General features: G+C 34.6%; 1 pseudogene; it reads right to left on the bottom strand.

Moving 5' to 3' along the window:
• Positions 1-15742: 15742 nt before the first annotated feature.
• Positions 15743-15840, bottom strand: Gm25886 (annotated as a pseudogene).
• Between the last annotated feature and the right edge of the window lie 1003 nt (positions 15841-16843).

Raw genomic sequence — 16843 nt, 5'->3', positions numbered from 1 at the left:
CCCACAACAAATAAGTTGGATGTCTCTGTATGTATATCCTGTGTTGATTGGTTTATCTCCAACACAGGTTTTCCCAGGCTTAATCTCTTCCACAGTTTGTCATTATAATGTTATTAAAGATATGTTACTGAAGAGGACTGAGATTTTTCTAATAGAAATGTAATTTCCTTAGTTTATTCTTGTCCTCTGCCACATAAAAACAAGGATAAAAAGCTCCCTTCAGATGAAATGCTAGACCTGTAGTCTTTTTTTTTAATTACATATTTTCCTCAATGACATTTCCAATGATATCCCAAAAGTCCCCCATACCCTCCCCCCCACTTCCCTACCCACCCAGTCTCATTTTTTTTTTTTTTTTTTTTTTTGCCCTGGCATTCCCCTGTACTGGGGCATATAAAGTTTGTGTGTCTGATGGGCCTCTCTTTCCAGTGATGGCCGACTAGGCCATCTTTTGATAAATATGTAGCTAGAGTCAAGAGCTCCAGGGTACTGGTTAGTTCATAATGTTGTTGCACCTACAGGGTTGCAGATCCCCCCAGCTCCTTGGGTACTTTCTCTAGCTCCTCCACTGGGAGCCCTGTGATCCATCCAATAGCTGACTGTGAGCATCCACTTGTGTGTTTGCTAGGCCCCTGCCTAGTCTCACAAGAGACAACTATATCTGGGCCCTTTCAGCAAAATCTTGCTAGTGTATGCAGTGGTGTCAGCGTTTGGAAGCTGATTATGGGGTGGATCCCTAGATAAGGCAGTCTCTAGATGGTCCATCCTTTTGTCGCAGCTCCAAACTGTGTCTCTGTAACTCCTTCCATGGGTGTTTTGTTCCCAATTCTAAGAAGGGGCACAGTGTCCACACTTTGGTCTTCATTCTTCTAGAGTTTCATGCACTTGGCAAATTGTATCTTATATCTTGGGTATACTAAGTTTTGGGCTAGTATCCACTTATCAGTGAGTAAATATTGTGTGAGTTCCTTTGTGATTGGGTTGCCTCGCTCAGGGTGATGCCCTCCAGGTCCATTCACTTGCCTAGGAATTTCTTAAATTCATTCTTTTTAATAGCTGAGTAGTACTCCATTGTGTAAATGTACTACATTTTCTGTATCCATTCCTCTGTTGAGGGGCATCTGGGTTCTTTCCAGCTTCTGGCTATTATAAATAAGGCTGCTATGAACATAGTGGAGCATGGGTCCTTCTTACCATTTGGGACATCTTCTGGATATATGCCCAGAAGAGGTATTGCTGAATCCTCCAGTAGTACTATGTCCAATTTTCTAAGGAACCGCCAGACTGATTTCCAGAGTAGTTGTACAAGCTTGATATCCCACCAACAGTGGAGGAGTGTTCCTCTTTCTCCACATCCTCACCAGCATTTGCTGTCACCTGAATTTTTGATCTTAGCCATTCTGACTGGTGTGAGGTGGAATCTCAGGGTTGTTTTGATTTGAATTTCCCTGATAATTAAGGATGTTGAACATTTTTTCAGGTGCTTCTCTGCCATTCGGTATTCCTCGGGTGAGAATTCTTTGTTCAATTCTGAGCCCCATTTTTAATGGGGTTATTTGCTTTTCTGGAGTCCACCCTCTTCAGTTCTTTATATATATTGGATATTAGTCCCCTCTCTGATTTAGTATAGGTAAAGATCCTTTCCCAATCTGTTGGTGGCCTTTTTGTCTTATTGACAGTATCTTTTGCCTTGCAGAAGCTTTGCAGTTTCATGAGGTCCCATTTGTCGATTCTTGATCTTACAGCACAAGCCATTGCTGTTCTATTCAGGAATTTTTCCCCTATGCCCATATCTTTGCGGCTTTCCCCCACTTTCTTCTCTATAAGTTTCAGTGTCTCTGGTTTTATGTGAAGGTCCTTGATCCACTTAGATTTGACCTTAGTACAAGGAGATAGGTATGGATCAATTCGCATTGAGAAGAGTGTTGTTCAGTTTCCACGTGAATGTTGGCTTTCCAATATTTATGTTGTTATTGAAGATCAGCCTTAGTCCATGGTGGTCTGATAGGATGCATGGGACGTTTTCAATATTTTTGTATCTGTTGAGGCCTGTTTTGTGACCAATTATATGGTCAATTTTGGAGAAGGTCCTGTGAGGTGCTGAGAAGAAGGTAAATCCTTTTGTTTTAGGATAAAATGTTCTGTAGATATCTGTTAAGTCCATTTGTTTCATAACTTCTGTTAGGTTCACTGTGTCCCTGTTTAGTTTCTGTTTCCTCGATCTGTCCATTGATGAAAGTGGTGTGTTGAAGTCTTCCACTATTATTGTGTGAGTGCAATGTGTGTTTTGAGCTTTTAAACCTGTAGTCTTTGACTACACCAGTTTCTAGAACTGCTAAGAAATTAGTTTTTTTTTAATATAAATAGCCAAGCCATATGTGCATCTTTGCTTGAAATATCAAACTAATTCCATTTGTTAAATAATTGGAAAATCTTTTAATACTTAAATTATTCTTAGGTGTTGATATATTTCCATTGAAAATGAATGGTTACACCTATTTTCAAAGCTTAAGGCTTGAAGTAAAGTATTGCATGCTCAAATATCCATAATGAAGAAACTGACTAGAGATTTCTTGAAAATGGTGTTTGGTGAAACTGAGTAGAACAGTACAGCCCAGAGGATGCTACATCAAGCAAGTTAGATAACTTAGAGGAAGTACGACAGTATGGTTTTCTGTATTTTAGTCATTTGTAGTAAATTAAAATAACGGGATCTCCGAAGGTCAGAATATCACAATTCATTTATCTCCCAGGTATCAGGGACAGGTTATACACAGGAAACTAATCAGTTGAAAAGTAGCACATTAATACCTAAAATAGTTTTAATAAAACAGACACTGATAAGTTCCGGTTATATTTTTACACATATAGCAAAGGAGCATGGAAGACTCAGATTTACAGATACATGAGCACCAAGGAGTCTATTTATTTTTAAAAGCATGGTTATTTGCACTACTGTACCTTGTTTATTTAGTCATTTTTAAAACATCCAAAATATAAAAATTAGTTGTCTTTCAACAAGTCATTCTGTAAGTTTATCTTTGATAATATTTTTAAGTAAGCCAGTGAAGAAATACAAAATCAGAAGTTTTCAAAGAGACTAGGGCATGGCTGCTGACTGGCCAGGTGTGTGCAGTGTTGTCTTCCACAGTAGTCTTCTCGTTCTGCTTAAGGAACTCTTTAAAATGTCCTGGCAAGACTGAAGGGACTGAAGCAGTTTTCAACCCCATAGGAAGAACAACATTATCAACCAACCAGTCCCCCCAGAGCTCCCAGGGACTAAACCACCAACCAAGGAGTACACATGCAGGGACCCATGGCTCCAGCAGCATATGTAGATGAGGATGGCTTTGTTGGACATCAGTGGGAGGAGAAGCACTTGGTCCTGTGAAGGCTCAATGCCCTTGTTGTAGGGGAATGTCAGAGTGGAGAGGCAGGAGTGGGTGGGTGGGAGGGAGAACACCCTCATAGAAGCAAAGGGAAGGGAGATGATATACAAGGCTTCTGGGAAGGGTGACCTGGAAAGAGGATTACATTTAAAATGTAAATAAAGAAAATATCTAATAAAAAGAAAAAAGAAAAAAATGTGGTGCTACACTATCTCCATTTTTAAGCAGATTATTTATTTTATTTTTTGCAGGAAAGCAGTTTATTTTCCGCACAGTGTCTGATGGGTTCTAGCATGTGAGCGCAGTTCATTCCCCTTTATTATCACATTAATTACAGTGGACATCTGGTGCCATTGCACGGCCCCCATCCTTGGGGGAATCTACCCCACCTTATTTGTCATCACTTCTCTTTATATAGCATACATAATTTCTGCTCATTTTCATCTTCCACTTTAACTGTCATGAGACCCCAGGAGTGAATTAATAACTTTTCTATAAGCTTCTATAATTACCAGTGCATCCTTCTTTTAATATGCACCATTTTTCACAGCCAGCATACAAATGCCATGGGTGTCATGTCATTGAAACTTTGTTATATAGAAAAATAGGCAGGGCACAATCACACTTAAATGGACACATACAGATTTTAATTAAATCATATTGTTTAGTTGGTTATATGTTTGGAAAATGCATTATTGTTGAATTAATAATATGGATTGGTGAACTGATTCACACCAAGGTCCCGAATGCACTTTGGTCTTTTGAAAGTGTTAACTTAATGTTTAATTTCAATTGTTTTTAACACTAAAATAACCCAGAGTTTAGAGAAGCATGTGTAGCTCATAAAACTGTTGGCAAGGTTCTACATGAATAATATTGACAGTGACACGTTTCCTGTTGATGTCAGACTACAAACCAGCAACTAACAAATGACCAATACAACAACTCATGTTGAAATAATGTGTTATTATTAAATGTCAGCTATCATCCTGGTATGAGAAATGTACTGACCCCCATGTTTCTGAAAAGAATGCCAATTAACTTGAGAACAATAAAATTCATACTACATAAGATTTCAAATAACATTTTTAAGGTAAACTTTCACGTTTTGTCCTAAGGATAGGATGTTCTCTTATGGTGATTTTGAATGCAGTTTAATAAAAAATGTAAGAATATTTCAATATTCTTTCAAATAACAACTGAAGAGTAAACATCACAATTTGTAGCTCCTATGTTATTGTACCATGAAAAAAAGAGCAAAGGCACCATGCACTTTAGTTCATCATTCTTATGAGCACTAGGTATCAAGTAGTACTCAGAGGTTCTTCTCCATGAATAAAGTATATGTTTTATTTGCACCCTGATTTGAATATGATGCAATGGAAACACAATTTTGCAAGAGAGGAAGAACTCCCCAGCGATATACAGTACGCATTGGTTTTATACATACATACAGGGACTAGTAAAACATAATTTTTAATATAATAAAGTCTACACGTTCATCAGGCAAATGTTAAATTAACATAAGCTTGATAAACACTGAAAACTCTAATCCATGAGTGTCCACATGCCATCCAGTGTTGCTCTTTATGTTGGGTTGTTTTATTTTGTTTTCTAACAATAAATAAATAAATAAATAAATAAATAAATAAATAAATAAATAAATAAATAAATAAATGTTCATTTTGGCCAGAATCAAGTCAGCAGCTTTAGTGGTGACCTCATTGACCATGATAAATTTTAATCAGGAGTAAAAAAAGGGGAAATGCAATATGCATTTCTCAAGGTGTTTAGATTGAAATCTCCCCAATACGATTCTGAAAGTACACAATATAATATTTGCCATATTTTCATGTTTCAAATATTTTCTGATAACATACCAGTAATAAAATTATGAAACAGTAATTGGTTAAATTAAGAAATGTTCATTACAGTGCAAGTTAAATAATAAACGGACACTTATCTCTCATAACAGAAGCCACAGATATTGAAAACTGTGAGGGTTTTCTGCCCAGGTTAATCGATGAAGCTATGCACAAATTGCTACTGGTGTGTTTCAATGAAACAGAGTTTATATCTTGAACTAAAGCAAGGAAAATCTGCTTAGATTTAGAACCATCCTATAATGGCCAAAGCATCTTCGCTGCAAGCCATGAAGTCACTGCATGTGCAACCTAATGATTGTTTGGGTACAAATCTGTGCTTAGGACTTTGACTTGTGTGTTTACAATTCAGGCAGGTTTTAGTGAATTAATTTGCAACTCTGAGAAACATAAGGTTTGCTATATTTAATCATTAAGCAAACTGTAGGTCTTACAGTGGTCAGTAGTTATGAGTGTTAATGGAAATCATGGGTGGCCACCTCAGAGAGAATCAGAACGCTTTCAAGCTTTTCACACAGTATGTATATGCCTAAGATACTTTCCATATCAGCTGGGCCTTTCACCAGATGTATTAGCATGCACTATCCTGGAGGATTTTGTTTGTTTGCTTGTTTGTTTTTAATTTCATTCATTGATTCTTCCTTCTTCCCAGAAACAGAACAATTTGGACGACTTGTCACTGTGAGTAATCCCTTCAGTGATCCCAAACCTCCTTTCCTTGTTGCTTTTAATTAACTAACATGTCAATCAGATTTGCACAGTTTGTGTTTTCACCCATTATCACTGTTTGTATAGACTTTCAGTTTAATCTTTATGTATATTACATCCACCCACTTCGTTGATAAGCCTGGGTTTTTGTGTCTCAGTAAGGGTATTAAGATAGCCTATATTTTCCTCAGAATTTCTGGTCTAAAACTTATTCCAATCTTAGAAAGACCAATACTGCCATCTTAAGGCAAATTGAATTAGCTGTTTTTAAGACATAGTTTCAGATTTTTTTACAAACTTATGATATGTATTTCCTGTTTCCATATTCTTCTTAAAATTGAACCTAACTTATAAACCTACCTAGTTCATGATTAGATAATACTTTCCCATTTGCCCGAAAATGTCTAAGACTTCATCCTTTAATAACTTCAAATATTCATTTTACCCTAACATACACTTTAATTTCTGAAAATAAGGACTTATTTCAAAATGGTAATTGTCACCTGAGTGCTATGTGTGTGATACTTGGGAGTGTCCTATGGCTTAGCTGATATTTGGGCGTGTGTATACAAATCCATACAGTAGGCAGGGTTCTGTAGCTTACTGAAATGGAATTGTTCTGGAATTGTCCTGTCCTTTGCAGGGATATGAAGAGTAAGTCATCATGAGCCTGGAAATACACTGATGTTGCCAGATGTGATGATACCCAGCTGTATCCTCATACTTGTGAAGAGAAACTAGGAGGATTATGAATTTTAGAGTGGGCTGCTACATGAGGAGACTCTTGGAGAGTAAAGAGAGTCAGACAAAGGCACAGATATATACAGAGAGACAAATGGAGATGCACACCCAGAGATACTGGTATAAAAGGAGATACTAATCTATAATGGGTAGTAAGATAGATACTAGGTGTTCTGTTGACTAGAGGTCAAAGTACAAAGCTATGAATATGGTACAACAAGGAGACATGGATACTTAGGACTGTGAATGCTGAACAGTTTCATTTACATACTAAAATCTCATATGAAGTAACTTATCACTAATGTCAGAGAATATTTTAGTCTTCATTAAAAAGTCAAACACTTGAAGACATATAAAGGCTGTCACTCCAAATTTTAAAATCTGCTCTATGTTGCTGTATAATCTCCTATGATGTCTAATTTCCAATTGTGTATAAAGCAATGACATAAACATGTCTTGCATTTCTTAAGTCTATTCTTTTTATTCTTTAAAAAGAACATGATGTCCTGAAAAATCTCACACTCAAATATATCCAAAAGCATATGAACATGAGACCTATAATCTCTATTTCTGTTCACAAAACTGGCATTTGTTATAGATTCTTAGGTTTATTTTTTGAGATTATAAAAATCACAGAAAGGCTCACACATAAACACATACATAATGTGTTTTTATTTTTCAAAATTTCAGTTAAGCCATAGGACACCCCTAAGTATCACACACATGGCTTTCAGGTAAAAATTGCCATTTTGAGATAAGTCCTGAAATTCAGAAAATAAGTATATGTCAGAATAAAATGAATATTTGAAGTTATTAAAGCATGAAATCTTAGATATTTTGGGGCAAGGAGGGAGAATAATATCTCCCAAAATCTGATCTGTTCTCTCTTATGATTTCCTGATGTAAAAATAATAAAATCGTTTTGTGTTTCATTATGAAACCTGTTTGAAGAATTGACAGGAAAAGGTTGAGGAGCATTTTCTGTTGTCTTTCATTGCTTGCCTGTCATCAATCTATATGAATTTCATGTTTCCAGTGTCAGGCATGTTGGCTTTCCACTGATAATTTCATGGTTTCCTTTTCTCAATTTCACTTGAGTGACTGCCTGCTCTACGTTAAACAAGCTTTTCCTCCCCTGTGTACGTGACGAGACCTTGCTAGTCTTCCAGAATTAATCTTGTCATTCATCTCCACTATGTAGTTTTCTGGTTTTATAGGTACTGGTTAATTTTTTTGGAATCTATATATTGATCATATTTTTATCTTTATATCAACATTGATAAGTTGTCAGCCACTGAAATTAGCTTTGTCATGAGAGTGAATCTTACTTATCTTTTGAAAACATTTCTATTTTATCATAGAAAAATTATTATATTTTATTTTCATCGGTTTTTAAAGTTAACAAAGTTTAATGAAGTATCAGATAAATAGCTTACATTGACCTGATTTCTGTCTGGCTAGTTGCCTCTATGAATCAGCTTTCCATAGCTTAAGTAAAGGGAGCTTACACCAAAAACATAGCCAAAGGACAAGGTTTTTATTTTCACTTTTTATTTGGATGAGACTCTTATATCTATCCTTCTAAATTGGGAAACATGACTTAATCACTGTAGGGGTTACGGTATTTGTTTTTAAAATGAAAATAAATAAGCTAAAAGAAAACAAAACAAATAAACAATACTTAACTCTCCTTAGCTTATGCTTTTTTATTTGCTAGGTTTGGGATTTAAAGACCTCAAATAATGGGGCAGATTACAGTATAATGCTATAGACAATTTTACTTAAGTTTCAATGTATGCTTATACATGGATTAAGCAAAGAAAGCAATGATCAAAGGAAGGTTCCTTGAGTTTAGAAAAACATGACCAAACAACATGTAAACAAACATCAGTAAGCACATACTAAATATTAATAAAGCAGCCCTTTCCCAGTACTTTCTCAGGACAGATCAATTTCCACACACTTCCCTGGTTTGTACTATGTATTATGTCTGGGAATTTATGAAAGCAAGCGGAAGTCCAGATCCAGATCCAGGCCACACTAAGGACAGAAATCACTGTATCTTAAACCAGATATGGCTTTATGGCAATGTTATGACATCCAAAAAGAATAAACATGTCTTATAAATTGAATATAAATGTTTGCCACAGAAGGCACAAGATTATGTCCAAGAGCAACCCAGAGATCAAAAAATGTACCTAAGGTAAAAGGCCTTTTCCCGCGAAGCCTCTATCACAGTTCTTCAAGGCACTGTTCTCAGTACATCCTTATTTTGACCAGGTTCTGACACTCAATGACATAAAGGCTACATACAGTTAGGTGTTTTCTTTATCCTTCCCAAATCTCATAGTGGTCCAAAAGTATAAAGCACACCTTATGAACAGAAGAGTAAAATAAATTGTGAAATATTCAGACCTTAATGATCATAGAATGTATATCACGTGCCCCATTGGCTGGATGCTGAATGCCCATTAGAAACCAGAAAGCCTCAGATCCATAGGGATCTAAAAAAATATAGTTCCCAAAGACTTCCATGAGGCCTTTCCTGCCCTATGTGCCTTTCTGCATGGCACAGCTCAGACATTTGAAGAACTGGACTTTATATGAAATCGCTTTTATTAGGATGACTTGTTTTGATAATAAATTTAATGAGTATTGATTCCTGTGAAGGGTTTGTCAGACAAACCAAACAAATAAAACAACAATGACTTGCCCTAAATAAGTTTGATGTATGAGGTAGCTATTAAAGACACACAGGTGAGTCCTGACTGAGCTCACTAAAAATTCTAGTCAATATCACACCATGTAAAGAGCAAAGAATGAAAGCACATACCAATATTACCATGATAGTTAGAATATTTTATGATAATTAATTATAGTTTTACATATATGCATATATATTACTGTACAATAATAAATTGTAGCTATATGTTTGATATAGATATATCATATAACATGATTGAAGAAATTGGTAGCATGCTGAAAACTAACAAAAGAAAATAAAGTTTTCTAATTTGTAGTCATAAGAGAGAGTAATCATATCATTCCAAAAATAGTTTAGTTTATTCAGTATAAAATTAGTGGCACTATTACTCTTCCATTCTATTAAGCTGATCTTATAAATGAGAAACTTAAATCATGTAGTGTAAAATCCAGATAATCAGGACCAAGTAAAGGGGAAAGAAAAAGAGAGAGAACTTCATATCTAAGTCTTAACTACTCCCTTATATGGAACAAAATAGAAACTGTACTATATGATTGTAAAGCACACCTATATTGAACCTTTGTTAAATATAATTTTATTTCATAATTTTTAAAAGGTAAATTTATGTGAGGGAATGTCAGAACATCATATAGATAATATGTATCATTCAGAAAAACTAAAAGTAAATCAATAGAGTTATCTAAAGTTAATTGGAAACTCAAAATGTCTACTTATTAGAATTTGGCAAAATTCAGATCTGACATTACCTAAAGGTCAAATTTTGGTAATTAATTTATGGATTTTTCAAAAAGGAAGTGAAGAGGTTTGCAACCCCATAGGAAGAACAATAATATCAACCAACCAGACCTCCCCAGTGCTCTCAGGGACTAAACCACCAACCAAAGTGTACACATGGAGAAACCCATGGCTCCAGTCTTATATGTAGCAGAGGATAGCCTTGTCAGGCATCCATGTAAGGAGAGGCCCTTGGTCCTGTGAAGTCTCAATGCACCAATAGAGGGGAATGCCAGGTCTAGGAGGCAGGAATGGGTCGGTGGGTGGGAGAACACCCTCATAGAAACAGGGGGAGTGTGATGGGATAGGAGGTTTCTGGAGGGGAAACCGGGAAAGGAGATAGCACATGAAACATAAATAAAGAAAATATTCAATAAAAGAAAAGAAAGGTGACAATTAAATTTTAAAAATAGCCAAGAACTTGATGATTCATAGAAAGAGTACCTCGCTTCTTTCCATATAGTAAACTTTGAAAACGTCCCTATCCATCCAGGCAGAAAGGTTTGAGCTTCCCTTTAAGTCCTCTAAGCCAGGCCTTTATTGCAAACAATTACTTTTCTCATATTTAACGCAAACATATGGATAAAAGTATAGCAACAGAACTGTTAGAGAATGAGTACAAGCTGATATCGTGCCTCAGAGCACCTAGGTATTGTAAAACTCTCTATGACATGTGCAGGTACTTTCTTCTTCAGAAATGAATGACGGTATAGTAAAATTTTTCATAGTAATATGCAGTGTGAATTATGAAATATTTATAATGTGTCCTAAAGAAAAAAAACATACTTGAGGTTTAATACTGATGGGCCTGAAAATGGAAAAATTATTTTCATAACAATAAGTAGCACATTAGCTCAGTATTGTAATTATATGATAATTTTCTCAGACCCTTAAAATATATTCAATGACAGTTATATAACTCTATTATAATTCCAAAGCTAAAAAAAATTGACCTGTGAACCAAATGTATTAAATGCAATAAAAAATAACTGTGAGATCTATGATTATTAAGATATTTTATTCTGGTAATGTTAAAGGCTTCAAAAATAAATTAAAATCTAGTTTGATCACTGAATTAAAGTTAACATACTCTGGGGAATAATTTCTACCCAAGTTCATGATCCATAAAACTCTTCCAGAAGTCTGACTATTCCAAATGGACTTTATAATCATAACATCAAGTACTCCATCAAAATGAAGATTAGTCCCAAATAATCCAAAGTTGTATGCACACCTGTAAAGCAGGCAGCAAAGACAGAAGCAACATTTTGCAGCCTCTCTGATTTTTCTAGAATTAGACTATAAGCTAGAAAACACACTTTTACAACTATCATATAGGACACACTGGTGGAATGTGGCAACTGTGTCACTTAACGAGAATACATTGTCAAAATAGCACTGTCATAATTTTCAGTTTTTCCAGTCCAATCCATTGCTAGCCCATTGTCATAATGCTGCATCACCATCTAGACAGGATTGTATTGGGTGTGTTTAGTTTATGAATTCAGCATTGAATTTCAGCTGTCTCATTTTTTCTTTTAATGCATTTTCTGATTCTTGATTCTCCTGTACATTTTTGTATACGTTTGCCCAAACCAACTGCACTACTGTCAGAAACAATAAGACAGAAAGTTAGTTCTATTGGAGGACTCGAGCAAGTATTCAAAATCAGATGCAAGCAAATGTGGACTCCTCTAGAAATCACCAATTGCTTTTTATTTTTCCTCCTGACTATTATTGAAACATAATATCTTAGTAATAACCCAGGTTTGGATGTAGTCGACCATCTTCAGGACAGTCTGAGCTCTACCACCTTTAGTATAGGGAAGCTGAATTTGCCATTAAATGTATTGCATCATTAAGATCACAACATCATTTCTCTCATAACAAAGAATGAATTATTTGGTTTATGTTAGAAAGTGGCATTTTTCTATTGAATTGTGCATTCTTGTGAAAAATATTGTTCTAACTATCAAATAGGTACAAGGAGATCACATTTAATGTCAGAACCTAAGAATGACCTCTTATTTTTAGGATAAACTTGGAGGATCTCTTAAAAAGTATGGTAAACACTAGGTTATATGAACATTAAGGACACAATACATTATTTAATTTCAAAGACTACCTATTATCATGATGGTAATACTTAGAGGAACATGATAATTATGCCAATGGGCTAACACAAAATCAAGTTCCACGAAACATATGTAGTAACAAAATTGAATATAAAATGAATTTCTCATTTAAGACCAATTTTAATGTATAACAAACTGTAATTTTATGAATAAATATTTTTATAGTTATGCCTGTTCTAAATTATTTTAAGGCTATTATGTTTATACTAAACTTTTCACATGGAATGACCAATCCTTGTTTCCTAACACAAAGTATTTTCATGGAATTCAAATAGCTGAGATTTAGATATTTTTTTTCTAATTCTGCATTTTTCTCATTAGTTGTTAATTTGAACTGTATCAGTCTTTGGCATGAGCACATTTCTTGTAGGCAATCTTTCAATCATTGTTCTTTGGGACAATCATTTGAATACTGGACAGCATATTTTTCTTCTGCATTTTCACGTGATCAACTTATTCTTAAAACCTTATCCTATTTTCTTGATTGTAAATACGTATTTTGAAGATGTATCTGATTTAGGATAGGTAAAGATCCTTTCCCAGTTGGTTGGTGGCCTTTTTGTCTTATTGACAGTGTCTTTTGCCTTGCAGAAGCTTTGCAATTTTATTAGGTCCCATTTGTTGATTCTCGATCTTACAGCACAAGCCATTGCTGTTCTATTCAGGAATTTTTCCCCTGTACCGATATCTTCGAGGGTTTTCCCTACTTTCTCCTCAATAAGTTTCACTGTCTCTGGTTTTATGTGGAGTTCCTTAATCCACTTAGATTTGACCTTAGTACAAGGAGATAGTGGTTGTACCAACTTGCAATCCCACCAACATGCTCACCAGCATCTGCTGTCACCTGAATTTTTTTATCTCTGCCATTCTGACTGGTGTGAGGTAGAATCTCAGGGCTGTTTTGATTTGCATTTTCCTGATGACTAAGGATGTTGGACATCTTTTTTTAGGTGCTTCTCAGCCATTCAGTATTCCTCAATTGAGAATTCTTTGTTTAACTCTGTAGCCCATTTTTAATAGGGTTGTTTGTTTCTCCTGAGTCTAACTTCTTGAGTTCTTTGTATATATTGGATATTAGCACTCTATCGGATTTAGGATTGGTAAAGATCTTTCCCCAATCTGTTGGTTATCTTTTTGTCTTATTGACAGTGTCCTTTGCCTTACAGAAGCTTTGCAATTTTATGAGGTCTCATTTGTCAATTCTTGATCTTATAGCACAAGCCATTGGTGTTCTTTTCTGGAAACTTGGAATACCCAAGATACAATTCACAAAACATATGAAACTCCAGAAGGAAGACCAAAGTTTGGATACTTCCATCCTTCTTATAAGAGGGAACTAAATATCCATGGAAGGAGTTACAGAGACAAAGAGTAGAGCAAACACTGAAGGAATGATGACTGTCCAGAGACTGCCTCATCTGGGGTTTCATACCATATACAACCACCAAACCCAGACACTATTGTGGATACTAACAAGAGCTTGCAGACAAGACCCTGATATAGCTGTCTTCTGAGAGGCTCTGCCAGTGCCTAACAAATACATAAGTGGATGTTCACAGCCATCCATTGGATGGAGTACAGTATCCCCTAACGAAGGAACTAGAGAAAGTACCCAAGGAGCTGAAGGAGTTTTCAGCCCCGTAGGAAGAACAACAATATGTTTTAACCAGTACCTACAAAGCTCTCTCCACCAACCAAATAAAACACATGGTGCGACTAATGGCTCCAGCTGCATATGTAGCAGAGGATGGCCTACTCAGTCATCAGTGGAAGGAGAGACCCTTGGTGCAGTGAAGGTTCTATGCCACAGTATAGGGGAATTCCTGAGCCAGAAAGCAGGAGTGGGTGGGTTGGAGAGAAGTGGGAGGGGGAGGTGATAGGGTTTTTTTTTTTTTTTTTTTTTTTTTTTTGGATAGGAAACCAGGAAAGGGGATAACATTTGAAATGTAAATAAAGAAAAATACATAATAAAGAAAAAAAGAAAGGAAAAAAGTGCCTATATTAAACCATCAGGATAGGGAAAGATAAAATATGAAAATAGCATTTCTTGGCACTTCTCACTACCATAATGAATGTGTACCCACCATCAGTTCATTTATTACAAATATCACATAATGAAACAGTAACTTCCACAGGATCCCTTAAATGACAATTCCTTCACAATCCTCAAAGGCAAGGCTTGGATATGCTGAATGAAAAACACTGATGGATTTCGTAATCATAACAGAAAAGTATGTGGACTAATATAGTTGAAATGAATTGAGAATGTCTCCAATTACCAGATTAATGTCTAGAGTCTTGACATTTCATGTCATTTTAATGTCACTGCCCCATTAGGAAAATAAAACCTGAACATATTGGGAAATATTTTGGGCTTTTAAAACTTCTTGACATGACTCTAATGTGTACCACTGACAGAATCAAAATTCTTTATACCATGTTTGGGTTGGATTATTGAATTTATTTAAGCAAATATTACTATGTGTTGGCTATCTGACAAGCACATTCTCCACCCATGAATAACTCATGAGTCAAATTTTGCTAGTAGATAATCTATGTTTAAACTTGATGCAACATATCTGAGTTTTATATTTCTCTGATACTATACTAGGAATATCATTATTTTTAAAAATGTGTAACATTATTACACATGTTGGCATAGAGCTATTATTTACAATGTCGAATGTAAAATAATAGCATATAGCTACTATTTCAATTTGCATAAATATTCAGCTGAGGCATAATAATTTTCAGCATACAAATAATTTGTAAATTTAAAAATCCTTGTTTTTACATGTGTTAACATAAGAAAATCATAACATTAAAAAATGCCATGACTTCTATGATATTATGATTTTGAATTAATTAATTACTCAGGACATTATATATATATATATATATATATATATATATATATATATATATATCAGTAGTTTAGGTGAAAGTCTCAGAGACAAGTTATATGTACTCTTCAGTTAAAATTAACATATATTCACACATTGGTTGAAAATCAGTCCATTTTTATGAGAAAATATATGAAATTAATTTTAACATATATATGAGATATTTTATGCCCTGTATTATAATTTTTTAATTTGTATGATTTGTGCATTGTGACTCCTCTGGGGATTAAGCAACCCTTTAACAGGTATCACATATCAGATATCCTGCATATCAGATATTTATATTTTGATTGTAAACCATAGCAAAGTTACCGTTATGAAATCATAACAAAAATAATTTTATGTTTAGGGGTCACACTACATGAGGAATTGTATTAAAGGGTCACAGCATGAAGAGGGTTGAGAGCCACTGAATTAGGTGAATCTTATTCTAAACTTATTCTAAATATGGGAACTATTTTAAGTAATACATTCCCCAGTTTAAAAAAAAATAGAATGCGTCCTAAATGTGTGTGCTATCCTTGCACAGTGGCCATGCTAACCTTCTTTGTATTGTTTAATTTTAATATATGAAGGAGCTGCTGAACCAAGTACTTTCTAGCAAGTTATAAGTCAATCTTAGTTTCTAAATGTTGCCAAATTATTTTAAAATTTAGATATTTCTTTTTACTGAACTCATATACATATATTGATGAAAAAAATGTTGCTTTTTAACCATCAAGTTTCTGTTTTCTTAGATACTCTTACTTTAGAAATTAGCATAGAATAAAAATATAAAATGATTCCTAATAAATGTCAGATAAAAACTAGAACTGATGTGGTATAGTTGTCTAAATGTTCATAAACACACTTATGTGCATAAACACATATATACATATATGTGTCTGTGTGTATGTGAGTGTGCTTGTGTGTCTTTAATAATTATGCATAATACCTTAATATGCAGACACTTAAAAGCATTTTTGTCCTGTAGAAATATTTAACTCATATTCTGCTTTAATATTTAAAAAATTGGTTTATTTTTGTCATATATATTTAAAAAGAGATATGTAATCCAATGCCACTTGACATATATAAGATATTAAGTCACCTAATCGAATAGAAATTTTGAAATTTCTATAACATTTAAAGAGAATTTTCATCTTACAGCCAGGGCAGTTCTTGTGTCGTAGTACAGTTTCGGTAATAAAATCTGTATGAAGCAGCAGTGCAATGCCTAACTTTCTAAAAAAATCAGTTTTTTTTTTTTTATTTTACTCATTACTAAAACTTTTCAATGGACATAATACTCTTTTTAAATTCCATTCCAAGTTTCCCCTTCAGGAGTGTAAGGGTAGAAAGTATTTCACAGAGTATTTCACTCTTTACTTTTAACAATCAAACTCACCCGTTCAGGTAGGGAAGTTCCATTTGAGCAACCCTACTTCTATTGAGATTTGAAAAGTATGTGTGACCTGTAAATGTTATCAGAAACAGTAACTCTCTTTGACAAATGGCCTAATCACTCCACTCTAGATCAACACATTTTTCTTGATATAATAAAATGTCTCTTCTAAGAGTGCATATGGATTTAACTTTCCTGAAA

The sequence above is a fragment of the Mus musculus genome, chromosome 14, assembly GCF_000001635.26.
Source record: "Mus musculus strain C57BL/6J chromosome 14, GRCm38.p6 C57BL/6J".
NCBI lineage: Eukaryota > Metazoa > Chordata > Mammalia > Rodentia > Muridae > Mus > Mus musculus.
The sequence above is the reverse complement of the archived record's forward strand: the minus strand, read 5'-3'. Positions and strand labels throughout refer to the sequence as shown.